The sequence below is a fragment of the Oreochromis niloticus genome, linkage group LG18, assembly GCF_001858045.2.
Source record: "Oreochromis niloticus isolate F11D_XX linkage group LG18, O_niloticus_UMD_NMBU, whole genome shotgun sequence".
In the NCBI taxonomy this organism is placed as follows: Eukaryota; Metazoa; Chordata; class Actinopteri; order Cichliformes; family Cichlidae; genus Oreochromis; species Oreochromis niloticus.
Window position 1 is genome coordinate 23,338,240 of NC_031982.2, and position 13,968 is coordinate 23,352,207.

The 13,968-nt window shown below is 38.9% G+C and overlaps 1 long non-coding RNA gene across 1 annotated transcript; it reads right to left on the minus strand.

Annotated features, from left to right (window-relative positions):
- Window positions 1-7,023: 7,023 nt before the first annotated feature.
- LOC109195642 (uncharacterized) lies at window positions 7,024-9,109 on the minus strand. Its single transcript, XR_003214958.1, has 3 exons — window positions 8,648-9,109; window positions 8,050-8,152; window positions 7,024-7,490 (listed from the first exon to the last, which is right to left on the minus strand). It is a non-coding gene; the product is annotated as an uncharacterized LOC109195642 (long non-coding RNA).
- Window positions 9,110-13,968: the final 4,859 nt, after the last annotated feature.

Genomic DNA, 13,968 nt, shown 5'->3' on the forward strand with positions numbered 1-13,968 from the left:
CGCTATTGTTCCCTCTGAAACTGGGTTTTCTGCACTAGCGAGAGGGGTATCAGTATAGTATATGTAATACTTAGACATTGTCTCTAGTGATAAGTAGTACCTGTAAGCAACAGTACAATAATGAATAACTCGCTAAAGAGGGAACAAATTTTACCCTTGGACCTAATTGAATACGTGGAATGAGAACGGCCTGTCTGTTTTGTATTCATGTGCTGGATCTGGCCTGCAGGTTGATGTATGCTGTGCTGACTGCACTGAGCAGGAATCAGACTAAATCTTGTTTATATACAGTATTCATCAGGCACAAGGTCATAAATATTTGATGCATGTACCTATCATAACAGCCCAGCCTAATCGTATACATCCAAACTAGAAACATAACTGCCACCGCTCGCAAATTCTTAGCCTTATCTGCCTTTCTGTGGTGACTCGGCAGGAAAGCATTTTTCTGCAGCGTCTCCCGTAGATGATTGCAGTTGTGTGGTGAAAGTCAAAGCTAAACACTCCGACCTTAGATGCTGGGCCAGTGTAACAAGTCTGGCACTACTAACTTTTTTGGAGTTTTACTTGAGGCCTTGACATGCGCTGCAGATTCTCTTTAATTCTCATCAAATGTGATTCATCTTTATGCTTTTCTTTGCAAATCTAAATACTGGTAACAACCAAGGGCACGCATCTTTATCGTGATGGTGTTTGTTTGAAAGATTGTTGAATTTGTGAACATGTCTTTAAAAGCAGGGTCTTCGTCAGCACAAAGGATCTTCGCCTCATTTAATTCCCAAACATTAAACTTCAAGCATAAACCATCTGGTTTTCACCTGAAAGACTGGGCCGCAAACAATAGCAATCTTCTTAACATTTTCTCAAAGTACTTTAAAGTAGTGGGGAAGGAGGTGAGGTAAGATAAGCATCCGAGAGGAAAATGAATTGCACAACATGCATACCCCCAGTTCTAAAATCAGAAGAGAGCCACCAAAGGTGAATTAAATGGAGACACACTTGAATTTTTCTTACCTTTGACCTGGCTCTTGTCAGTAGTGAGGTCAAACTGTAATTACTAAGCTATAACTGCAACACCTTTTGAAGTTAGTTTATACGAACCAAGCAGTTAGTTGGGTTGTGATTCAACTTGTTAGCTCATAATAGAGAGATTGGGACATGGTCTCAACTTAAATGGAGCTTAAAACTGAGATTGTAATTATCAGGGTTTCCCACTAACACTCCGCTAGTATGACTGAAAGGGTTTTTTTCCCAGAACGTCTTGGAGATTGGTATCTATGCCAAGGTTTAAACTTACCATAAGACCATCAAACTGATACATGAAAAAAATGGAGGAACTAATGAAACAATGTGAAGCATAAATTTATTACTAGCATAATTTAAGACAAGGTTAGAACAGTGTTTCAAGGCAATTCTAAAAGAAAGACAGAAAATCTCATTTCCTGTTGTCTGTTTTTGCAGAAATAAAACATTTCCTTAAATGCATACCTTGTGAATAGTTTGTTTTAGCCCTGCATCTGTTCTTCATAGAAAACTTGCTGAGTTGGCAAGACAAAATTTAGAGCATACTAAAACATGCGTGACACATAAATGTGTTAACATGGTTTCCCTTACTGATTCTGTCCTCTTATCTTTTGTAGTCACACTGGAGCTCTAGCTAGACTTTTCATTGGGCATCTCATTCTAGTTTCCATGTGTTAGCTTGGGGCCGTCTCCCAATTATAGTCATAAATTCTACTTTGCAATAAAAAAACTGAGCTCCAGTTCTTCTTCAGATATAATTAATAATGAAACTTGAGCATGTGGATCCAAAGCACTGGGTTTAAATGTATTTTGTAATGCTTTGTAATGCTGTTAGATTGGCATTAAATTAAGATTTATTTTTTCCCATCATAGGATGATGAGAAAAATCCTCTTCTCTGCAAGCCTGTGTTGATTTATGAGGTTTGTAGATAGCTGTCCTTGAAAAAATAAAGTATTGAATAAACAAACAGTAATCCGCTGGAAAAAGTGGACTTAATATTGACAAGTGGTAGGTTTTCAACTAGCTCAAAAAAAAAAGCGTGTTGCAACATAGCTGGTGCTCTGAATCACATCGTTTCTTTTATTGTTTGCTTTAGGCACTGGTGTTGTAAAGAGGTAATAATAATCACAGTGTTTCCGTAATCACCATGTATTGTGGATAGTACTAGGCAACACTTTAAGGTAAATATTTTTGATATATTACAGCAAATGATACATATACTTGAAGTGAAATTGGTCTGTTTTCCAAATGTTCAGTCTACCACATTGGTCCAGATTGTTGTGTCACAGCAGCTACAGAAATACACGGCTACCTATAGCCAGACGGGTAATCACGATTTGATGACTGAGTGCCAATTTTGGGAGTCAGCATATGACTCGAGGCTTCTCAGGAAAAATACTCCCATCAAGAATTTGTCTGTTCAGACTGTGGTTAACGTTGGTAAGGTCGTTGTCATTTTGTCCAGCCTTATGGGTTTTTATTGTATCCATCCGCTCTCACTTCTCTCGCATATTTCATGATGATGCGATGAGTAGAACTGATAAATTCAAGAGAATTGCTAACTTGGTGTCTTTCTGCTCCCCTTTCTTGCCTTAATACATGAAATATGTAAGAATTAAATACACATTAGTGCTTTCCACTCTCACAGGGAATGAAAATTACTATGCAAGGATCTTAAACCCCCTTCTTACTTCTCTTAAACGTCACCATGGATTTCCTGACTCTTCATCTGTTGTAACTGTGAATTATTCCTTCTCCTTGGGGCCCGTGCTTTGGTTTCTTCCTATCAGTTTCATCTGTGGTGTGTTTTAATATGGTTTCATTCGAGGATAATTCTTCATTTATTTAAGGAACTTTTGTAAGGAAATATTGTCACAGATAATACGCTGAGATAGGCTCCGTTAGAATGAATGAATAGATGAATGATACCAAGACATGAAACATAAATATACAACATATGTTTTGGGCCCTTTCTGATATCTTTTTTTGTGTTTGTGTGTCAAATTTGCATCAAACAAACGTTAATATTAGACAACGATAACATGAATACACACAAAATGCAGTTGATGATTTTATTTATTAAGGGGGAAAAAGCCGTCCACGCATACCCCGCCTTGTGTGGAAAAGTATTTGCCTCCTCTTGTTAAATCATACATTAACTGTGATTAACTAAAGCTTTTGGAAAGCTCAGCTCAGTTTTACTAGCCACACCCAGGTCTGATTACTGCCAGACCTGTTGAATCAAGAAATCACTTAAAGTATAACCTGTGTGGCAAAGGGAAGTAGGCTAAAAGGTTTCAGAATGCCGCGTTCTAAAGAAACTCAAGAACAGGTGAGAAGAAAAGTTCTAAGTTCCAAGGTTTTGAAACCACATTGAGAGCCATTATCCACAACTCATCCAGGAGGTCACAAAAGAACCCAGAGCTTCATCTAAAGAACTGCAGGCCTCACTCGTCTCAGTTATGATCAGTGTTGATGATTCAACAATAAGAAAGAAGATGGACAAAAATGTTTCAAGCCAAAAAAGAACAAAGGCTCGTCTCACATTTACCAAAAAACATCTGATAATCCCAAAGACTTTTGGGAAAATATTCTGACAAGTCAAAAGTTTTTGGAAGTTTTCTGTCTCGTTACATCGGGCAGAAAACATAAAACAGCATTTCATAAAAGAACATTATATCAACAGACAAACATGGTGGTGGTGGTGTGACAGTCTGGGGCTGCTTCTCTGCTTCAGGGCTGAGACGACGGAACCATCATTTCTGCTCTTTACCAGAAAACCCTGAAAGAGAATATCTGTCTCAAGTCTCAAAACAACAAGGAGTTTGTTTTGAAGCTGCCTACTCAAAGTCCAGACTTCTAATCCAATTGTGGTGCTTTGGCACGACCTCAAACAGACCCGTCATACCTGAAAGCCCTCCAATCTGGCTGAATTAAAGACATCCTGTAAAGAAGAGTGGGCCAAAATTCCTCCACAGTGATGTGAAAGACTTATTGCCAGTTATCACAAATTGCATTTTTCAGTTCTTGTTGCCAAGGGTGCCAAAGGGCATAACCTGTTATTAGTTTTACAGGGCAATTACTTTATCACTAAGTAGGTTTGGATAGTTTTTTTCTTCCCAATTAAATGAAATAATCAGTTAAAAACCAGATTTTGTATTTGCTCAGTTTATCTTTGTCTAATATTAATGATCTGAAACATGCAAATGTGACAAATATGCAAACAAATAGGAAATCAGGAAGGGGGAAAATATTGTTTTTCTTCATCACTATAAAAATAAAAATGTTCCGCTCAGTTTTAGGATCAAATGAACACTCGGACTGATGCTTTTCGCCCAACAAATGCAAATGGCGCGCAGTAGAAACACATTACTTCAGACCAGGTGGAAGCCATTGCAAAGTGATACCGCACCTATTATGCATTGTTTAAGAAAGCAAAAGCTCAGGAATGAACTCTTATATCACCGCTGAAAGAGTTCCCTTTAAGAATTCCTTTCAGAGGACAAATTACAATTGCTAACACAACACTCGCTGCTCTTCTTCATGGAGTCGGCGCTGGTGTTGTAATTCACATGGCACTAAAAGGGACGCCGTGTCTTAAGGCCTGTTATCACCCGTGAGCTGAACCGTGTTTACAAAAGGCAGATCTGTAAATGAGTCATGTACTTCTAGCCGATCCGAGAAGTTTTGGCAATGCTTGAAGGACAATCTTGTCAGAGAGGATTAAGTTCTGAGGTAGAAGCTGATAAAAGATTGTGATGCAGGAGAAGGGGGAGTAGTATTTTAATGTCAGCGAAGAGAGGTGAGTATCAATCATAGTCGTATTATATCCTTCATTCTGAGCAGATTAAGTGAACAGCAGGTGCCACATAAAAACAGCCATCAAAACCAGAGTAATATTTATATGATCTCCCATAAAGAGGCGCCGATGATTCTTTATTTGTGTCATTTATTTCCTTACAAGGAATTAAGCCATTCCTAGGAGGCCAGGGAAAATAAAAATCGCTTCAGCATTCCTATTTCAAGTATGAGACATTTACGAGCAGCATCCTCCTCCGGGATGGAAATGTTGTATAAATAAAGGAAAAATATCGGCCAGAATGAATGAGATGTAAAATGATGTGGAATTTTAGCCAAATGCACAAACCCAACCTAATGATCTAGCATGGTTTTCCATTCCTTTTATTATAAGTCTAGACACTAGACAAATGGCTTGTCTTTTTTCTCCGCGCTGATACCCAGGGAACGTTTGTCTGGTGACAAACACTTGTTTGTGTGCTGCAGTGCTCAGACAACAGTACCGACAGCAGAAAGCATCACAGATGTCGAGGAATTGTTTCATTATGCATGAGCCGCATTCAATTTTGTCTCTTTTTCCTCCTGAATTGTAACTACATCTGACTCCTTCTCACTACATGAAGTTTAGATGTTCAGATTTCCATATTTCAGAGCAGTTTAAGGATTTCTTTTCAAAGCATTCCACACATTTTAATTCTGGAAATTATATATAGTATATAAAGTATAATAAATATCATCCCTATACTTTTTGATAACAGGTGTAAATGCAGCATTTCCTTAAAGCAATTGTGATTTTATACCTAAACGCAAAAAACACGAAGTCCATCATATACTCTTTTTTTAAGCTGTCCTTCTTCTATATTCCACAAGGTGGGGCTGTGAAACGAGAAGGATGTCTCACGTTCAGTGAAACTTTGAGGTGAAACCTCTATGGCAAAAAAAATAAATAAAAATAAAATAAGAGGCCACCTTGCCTCTGTAACTATTTAACAATAATAATATATAAATAACAAACCTTTTTATTATTTAAATCTGACGATCAATTCATTTAAATATAATAATCTACACCCCCTTATTTCACTTCAGTTGACGAGAAAAAGCTTATTCGGGTGAAAAATAACAGTCATTACTTCATTAGCAGATTAAATCTGCAGACTAAATATCTAGCAGCAACTTCCTGTATACAAGACAAACAAACTGTAGTTTAAAATTGGGATTCATCAGTTTAATTGTGACCCTAAAAAAGAACATTAATATCTTGGAGCTGAAGTGTGTCATAAGCTCATTGCTTCCTCTGGACTTCCAGATCTACACCTTTCCTTTTTTCTTCCTCCCCTCCCTTTAATCCTCCACTGTTCCATCAAATCCCACCACTCCCAGTGATCACCCCACCCCAAAGCCCCTACAAACACTCATGCACACTACAAACACTCACACACCCAGCATTGAAAAATAAACATCCCTGCACGCACAGGCCTTTTAATATCTGACTCAAATCAAAAGCATTTTAACTTAAAACACCTCTCCCCTGCCTGTTTAGTGTGTGAACTGTGAGAGAGCCTATAGTTTACAGATTGGAAGGTGTGGAGCGTATCCTTATCCAGATGGGAACCAATGACTAAATGGAACACTAAATAAACAAATAAATAAGAGCACCACAGCAAGTAGCACAGAGAGCATAAAGGAAGAATGCGGAGGCTGAGAAAACACTGTCAGCTTTACTGCCGATGCCTGACATATCTCAGCATGCTATCGGCAGCGTTAATGTTCATTGCTGAAGCTCGCCCAGCTCTCAGTGGCATCTCTGCAGCTACATTCCTTCAACGCGAACGACACACTTCAATAGCACCTGTCTGACAAAGTGAGGTAGGCTAACAGCCGAGTGTTCACTGCTTGCAGAGACTCACACTGGAGGACATCACAAGCAGAAAACAGAACATCCCCTGTTCCATAAACTCACGCCAGCCTGCTCGCAGAATGGCCGTCATTATCTTCAGCAGCAGAGGCAGTGCCATCCAAGATCTGTTTAGAGACAAACGTTGCCAAATCAAGCCACCGTTTCCCCACTAGTGCCGTGGAATCAGCTCAATCCTGCAGCGGCCCAAGTGGATCTGGTTACGATATTCTGCCCCTCACTGTGATCATTTATGCCATATGCAATATAAGCTAATCACCAACTAAGGTCTTTTCTGAAACACAAAGTGTGCACAAGCGTTTTTCAGTGATCCGCCATATGAATGTAATGAATTATTAATGATTATTTATGTTTTAAGCACTTAAATATTTATGGATGTGGAAGGCAAAATGAACATAAATTATGAATGAACAAGGAATGTACAACTGCATTTCTATGACTCATACACATCGATCTCTATGAGAAATGATTTATCCATGATCTAAAGTACCCAAACCCCCAAAACAAATCCTTTATAAATCAAGTAATTTAATTAAAAATATTAACGCCCAGTGTCTTAGAGTAAGCATACTGTTATACAGCCAAAAAGGGATTGTGCTAATGTGTCTTTGGAGAGTTCAGGGTTGCTCAGGAAGAGGAGAAACACCTGCGCGCTGCAGTTGTTCAGGCTGTTTGGGTTCTCCAGAGTCATCGCTGCATCCTCCGTGCCTCTATCTTCCTCTAAAACTGTCTGAATTCACCAACACACTGCAGCTGGACATGGGAGGGGGGTTGTAAAACTTTGGCATGTTTATTGTAGATCTTGTCAGTGCCGTTAGCAGCAACAGATGTCTTACATGCACTAACACTATTATCCCCCAAAACGCTAATGTTGACAGGAATATTCTGGGGTTTTCCCTTAAATCTGCAAACACAAACAATCATCAGTTTCGTGTGTGATGACTTTCTCCAGCATGCGGACAGCTGACAGTTTGCACAAGAAAGGTCCAAAAAGGCGACATTAAGGAGGGGAGGATTGCGGTTAAAATGGTTTAACTGAGCGTCGCTCAACATCTTCTTGGTTCGGTTTTACTTAGCTGTCGGCGGGAGGCTTCCCTTCTTTCAATTTGGACTTTAATTACCTCCCGCTGGCCTGAAGTCTAACCTTCTTTTAACGCTCCATGAAATCACACAAGGAAAAACAAACAGCTGTAATGATTATTTCTCTGAAAATGTCAAACCACGGTGCAGGAGTGTTACAGATTCCTCTAGATTAATCATACTTTGTGATCAAATGGGTGCCATGTGTCATTATGTAGTTTACATTTCTCACCAGTGTTGCTTTGATTAAGCAGCTATCAACATTTCTTTCCTGCAGGTCTTCCACTTCTCTGCTGCGGATGCATGTGCAGGCGCTTTGGTTTGACGTCCATTTGCTGAAGTGGTAAGTAGCGGAAATATCTGTTTATGTCAGAGGTACAGATTCTTTTTCAGTGCAGCTATAAACACTTTTTAGCACATTTTTGAGGGCGCAGTGTATGCGAAGCGATCAGGAAATTGCAGAAAGAAAACAATGTAAATACAACATGCATGAAGTTTTTCTCTTCACTCTGGTGGTAACTTGAGTGAGGAGCTGTCATTTCAAGGGCGAAATTCTTTATATTTCAGATCTAATTGCATCCAAATGTTTGAGGGTACTGTGTGTTTCATGTAACAGAGGCATGCACTTCTCTGCTATTCCTGAAGCTTGACTTTAAAATAAGAATTCTTTCAAAATACAAACTGTTGAAATCATTTCACCCCCACAGCTGTAGTAAATACAGTAAGTCTCACTCAAGCTCAAACATGCTTTGCTCGGCCAATTAAAACCCAAAGGGGGTTTTTTTTGTTTTGTTTTTTTAACTCACAAATATACAAAAGTTTTCACTGACCGTAATCTCTAAGAACTGTCTCTGTTCAGCTCTAAACTCAGATAACTGAAGCCGACTCCTCGGTTAACTTCAAATACCTGCAATCACGGTTTACGGATGAGCTCCAAGAGGCGGCGTTGCCTCATTTAAACCCAGCAGAAACTTGTATAAGTTGTGGCGTCTGGAGTTTGCTGGGATTTGTGTCTCCTGGGTATAACAAGCACTTCATGCATGTATAACTCAGGAAGAGCTTTTCCTGCTTAATTTATTGGCTAGTCGGAGGATGAATAATGGTGACAACACATTAAATTTTAGATATCTTGCAGCCACGGTGAAATCCAGAGTATAAATTTTAAGCAAAACAAGCACACCTGACATACATTACCATGATTTCTGTCCACTACAGCCTCACTGCGCTGTTCATCATAATAAGTCAGAGCTGGCATCTGCTCACCATGCAGATACCTCAAACAAATACAGCTCTTGAATTACCTTCCCATGAGAGGTGTATTTCCAAAATAATACAGTTTATACTACACTCGTGTTGCCACATGAGAAACCTTCTGACTTTAAGTTAAAGCCTAAATGACAGCACAGATGCTCACACAATATTGAGCAGAGTTTCAGGAACTGTTCTTAATTAGCTTCACTGATTAAACCACATTCCCTGTGGTAACTTTGTTACTGCATTCTCCGAGCTTTTTCCATGGTAATTTTTTTACTAATTCTAGCAGGAAATTCATCGGTAAACTGGAATAAAATAATGATGTTCCCTTTCCGTATCCCAATAAGTCATAGCAGTGAACCCATCAAATAAAAATAGTAACTGTTCTTTACCTACAGTAACATGAGACAATACCAGTTAACACTAACCCTATATCCTACAAAGTTCCAGGACTCCACCATAGAAACCCACTGATGTTGGATTTTTACCCATATTCACTGATTCAAAACTCTGATATGTCAGATGATATTTTTTTCCTTTCAGGCAGACAAAACATAAACAGATTTTTCTAACATTTGTTTTAGTGCATGTAGTTACTAGCGAGCCCTTACCAACAATTACTTGTTGTCTAGTCTAGTTGTTTGTTTGTTGGGTTTATGGCTGTTGCTGCACAGTGTCCTCTGGTGGACAAACTATGCAACACCAACTCTGACAACTTAGCTGAAGGGTGTTTCTCCCGTCTCTCCTTTACTTTTTAAATGTTCATTTATTGGCTATTATAAATGCAGGTACTGATATAGTAGTACATCAGTATAGAGTTATTATCAGCCTCAGTCGGGCTCTACTCCACCCATAAAGTACTCCTCCAAAATCCTCTCCTTGGATAGCAGCAATGTTTTGAGTGTGATTGCTGTTTTTAGATTGCTCCCCCAAATTTTTACCACAACCTGTGTCTATACAAACCCTGCATCTATTCCATTGTGTCAAAAAAGGGATCCTTCAACTTGGATTTCATTTTAAGTTGCAGGGAGTCAAAATGTGAGCGTGGCTGGGAAATTTCTACCTTTTCAGGGCTTTGTGTGCACAATCACAGGTATTCATGTATGTTGTGATAAATGAACTCCAAACTGAACTTAAGTTAACACTTACAAGACTATGCTGGCAGACACAGGAAACCTTGGAAAGACACGTATGGATGTGCCGTCCGGGAGGAGCTGGGCTGCATGTGCAACATGAATGGGCTGCAGGTACCATGCTACCAGCAGTGACAAAGTCATTAGCAACAAAGCTAAACTAGAGAAAAATCAATCAGGTAGGCTATGGAGTGCACGGCAGTCTATGTCCATCGTCTCCAGTGCTCCTACTGTCACTGTCTTCTGCACCAAAGCAGGTAAAATGGAGTCACAGTGGTTTATGCTTCCCATCAGGACAAATAGATACCGCTGAAGTTTAACTGATTTTGTGTTCTACTGTGAAAATAAAGTGTTCCCTTAATTTTTTGAGCAGTGTATTATATGACCAAACATTAAAATGCTCACACTTAAAGCTCAGAGGGTTGGATTAAAGTTTGCTATAACATCTTAACAAAGACAAAGTTCACGTTTTAAACACAGCCTCACTGGAGACTTCTTTGAAATTACATCAGTTTGTTTGTAATTTCAAGTAAAAGCTCAGTAAATGCAAACATTACTCAGCCTATTGATGAAACAATTGAGCAAGAAAGCTTAATGCTTTATTTAAAGTAACTACATTGGAGGGTATACCCCACAGCTTAGTCTACTGATCGTCGCAGCCATTCAACTACAACTTGTGGTAATGTGGATGCCTAAAACTTGTTGATAGTAATGTGCAGTGTAAACACAGGATATTTGTAGCACAAAGATGATACCTCGGTGAAACAAAATGTAATAGGTTCTAATTGTCTAATATTAGATTTTGTCACTGTAGACAAATGCTGTTCTTCTCATTTTCACAACTCTGAAAATATGCATGTAGGCTCAGAGACAATTCTGAAGTCTTGTCTTGTTTACTACATTTCAGCAGCTGTTCATGCAGCATTTAACTTGCAAGTTTAATTTTCCGTGGCAGAACATTGCAGGCACACCAGAGTGCAATTATAAATGTAAACAATGCCGCCCGCTAATACGGGATTCAAGGTATACAAAAGACTACAAGCCCTACCTTTCTGGATTCTTCCACTGAATACTGCTGTTTGGTGTCTGAGTCAAAGGGGGGCACAGCTCAGCTGAGAAGAGCCTACTATACATGAAAGTCTGGTACAGGATGGGGCTTCCAGGTCAAGCTCCAAGGGACTAAATTTAAACTAAAGGTACAGTATTTAGGGTTAGCTAAGTTATATTGCTGCTGTTTTACATATGTGGTATACATTAGCAAGACTGTCACTGACCAAATTTAACAAGCTAAGCTATTAGCTTAGCTAGTTAGCTATTTTAACAGTTTTTCTGCGTCGTTTTCAGTCTTGTACTGGAAGTAAAACCAAATCTGCACTTAGAATATTTTGTACTACTACTACTAAATATAATGCTTATTATGTTTCTTACTGTTTCTCATTCTAAACAGAAAACAAAGACATCAGTCAACATTTTGAAGTGAAAATGAAAATGTTAGGGGATTATTTATTTTACATCAGAAATCCTTAAGCTGTAAAATAAATAAAGGGCCCTTTATGTGAAAACCTTCCCATGAAAAAGGTTATGCCCATTCTGTAGATTATCCAGTATAACTGGACTGCTCTTTCTCGTGAATTCTCGTGTGCAATGTTTTCTGTTTGATTTTTCAATGCTACGAGCACAAACAAATTTATCTCCACCTACACTGTATTTAAGTGGAGGCAGATGTTGAGAAGCTGGGTAAATCTAAACCTAAACTTTCTGCTTTTCTAAATACTATCGGGTACTGACACAATTTGTTTTGTTTTGTTTTAGTTACAGCACAGCGTTGAGATGAGCCTACTTTTTAAGGGTATTTCCCTGTAAGAAAATGCTCTTCAAGTGTTAAGAAAGCATTCTACTAAACCAAAAGCTGCATGGTGGTCAGGAAAAAAAGCAAGGTTGTTTACTTCTACCTGAAAAAGTTTACTTCTTGAGACAATGTTCTGGGCTTGGAGGGATGCATTTATGTATCTTAGAGAAAAACATTCCCTGAAGACTAGCTTGCTTATAAAGAATTGTGGGATTTCGCTGAGAGGATTATTTGATAGTGTTTTAAATTCTCCCCACATCAAAATCTCCTCTTGACTACTGTTTCTGCGGCACTCTGCCCCCAGGGTCTCCACTCCCAGTCAGAAAACTTTAAAACAGGTCTCAAATTTACAGTTTAGCTTATTTCTAGTTGGTTAAACGGTTTCTCAGACTGGAGTAAACAATGGATCTTGCTGGGGATTATGTTGTCCCTCAGATTAACACGTCTGATTTATGATGTTGTTTTTTAATGGCAGGATGGTGTTTGATGCGTTTTTAATACTCTTTTGTTTAGTTTTTGTGAAGTGCTTTTGGAATGTGTTGACAAAAGACAACATTACAACCACAGTGTTTCATATTGAGATGAAGACCAGCCTTCCTTTGTTTAATTTCTAAATCTCAATAACTGAAAGTAAATACCTTCACAGGCAGTACAATGTTTGCTGTTTCGTTACTCCCTGTCACAAATAGACTGTCTGGGTGAAAGCTCTGTGGGCTCCCTCGCTATTGCTGTTCAGGACCACAGAGCTGCTATAACAGATTACAGTGCCGTGAAAAAATATCTGACTCCTTCAGATTTTGTAGTTCTTTTGCATATTTGTCACACTTACAGGTTTGAGATCATCAAATAAATTTTAATATTAGAAAGATGATAACATTCAAAAATTGTTTAATGATCTCAAACATTGTAATAGTAGACAAGTCTGTGCATTATTATCCCGGTACTCTGGCTTCCTCCCACAGTTTAAAGACATACAGTTAGTAGGGTTAGGTTAACTGGTGATTCTGAATTGCTCATAGGTGTGAATGTGCATGTGAATGATTGTCTGTTTTTTGTGTTACCCTGCGACAGGCTGGTGACTTGTACAGGGTCTACCCCACCTCTTGTTTTATGGTTGCTGGGATGGGCACCCTGAATTGGATACATGTCAGAGAATAAATGGATGGGCAAAGATAACCCAAGTACATACAAAATGCATAGAAAGGCTTACAAAGCCATTTCTAAGTCTTTGGGATTCTAAGGACCTTCGATGATACCCATTATCCACAAATGGAGAAAACTTTGTGCATTGGTGAACCTTCCCCAGAGTAGCTGGCCAACCAAAATTACTCCTTAAGCACAAGACTTGGGGGAAAAAACCCAAAAAAACTTTGTTCACTGACCAGACAAAAGTGCGACTTTTTGGAGGGTTTGTGTAAAACTAGCACAACATTTTATAAAAAGTCATCATCCCTAAAACACGATGCTACTCATGTGATGATCTGGGGCTGCTTCACTGAGCTCCACTCAGGGCTTAGACGACTTGGTGTAATTGATGAAACCATGAACTCTGCTCCCTACCACAAAATCCTGAAGGAGAATGTCCAGCCGTCATTTCATAAAGCTCAAGCACATTCGGTTTGATTCAGCAAGACAATAATCTGAACATATCAGCAAGTTCACCTCTGAATGGCTCAAAAGAACAAAAGGAAGGTTTTGGAGTGGCCAAGTCAAAGTCCAGACCTAGATTTGATTGAGATGCTCTGGCACGATGTTAAACAGACCACAAAAACCCTCCCATGTGGCTGAATTAAAACAATTAAAACAACAACAAAAAAAGTGGGCCAAAAATTCCTTCACAGTGATACGAAAAACTCATTGCCAGTTATCATAAATTCTTGATTGTAGTTCTTGCTGCCAAGGGTGGCACAACCAC